The following is an 892-nucleotide window of genomic DNA, read 5'->3' as shown; positions in this document are numbered from 1 at the left end:
CAGTCAACCTGAATAACACCTGAATAGGTCGGGCTGACGACGTTAAACCAAGCGCATTATGGGAGGAAGCCCATAATTATATTATCTTTACTTTATTCTCAATTATAGTAGTTTTTATTTGAGATTATCGCTAGTTTATGGTAGTATTAAGCTCTACTACTCTTATTTACCCTTGAAACATCTTAAAAATTAGATCCATGAAGAAACATTGGAACGCATTCAGACCAAAGCGAAACCGTGAAAATTTTTCCTTGGGCGTCGACGGCGCCCTCGATGCCGACGGTGGGTTTTTCCCAAGCGTCCAGACAAAATTAATATAGAGGTGCCGGCGGCGTTCTCAAGGCCGCCGACGGAAAGACCGATGAGATAATGGTTTCTAGTGTTTGAGTGGCGGTTTTTTATGGTTTTTGGGCTGGAATAGTCTTTTTAAACTCCAAAATTTGAATTCTAATTCATATTTTCCCTCATAAAAATGAAGTGAAACTCTACCAATTTCATTCCGATGGCATCCAATTCCCATGATAATCCCAGAATGCGAGTTTTCAATCGGCGAAAGTTTATTAGTGTGCGAAAGTTTATCGGCGAAAGTTTATTAGTGTGGAAGCGCAGCGAATCTTTAACAAGTTGCTGACGAAGAAAAGATTAATCAAACAACGAGGATTCGTGAATCATGGATTAAATAATCTCAGGACGGATATTGAAGAAACGATAGTGCAACGAAGATGGGAAGTGCTGTGCTACACTACTGTCGCCGTGGTGGTTCCAGTGGTAAAATAATTTTATGCAAATTTGCATGGAATCAACCAAGGAGTTGTTTATGTGCGAGGAAGATGGATCACTTTCACTCCTGCACGGATCAACAAATTATATATGATAGAGAATGTTCCTGTCT

The sequence above is a fragment of the Phalaenopsis equestris genome, unplaced genomic scaffold (genome assembly GCF_001263595.1).
Source record: "Phalaenopsis equestris unplaced genomic scaffold, ASM126359v1 Scaffold206514, whole genome shotgun sequence".
Lineage (NCBI taxonomy): Eukaryota > Viridiplantae > Streptophyta > Magnoliopsida > Asparagales > Orchidaceae > Phalaenopsis > Phalaenopsis equestris.
Note: the sequence above shows the minus strand (reverse complement) of the source record.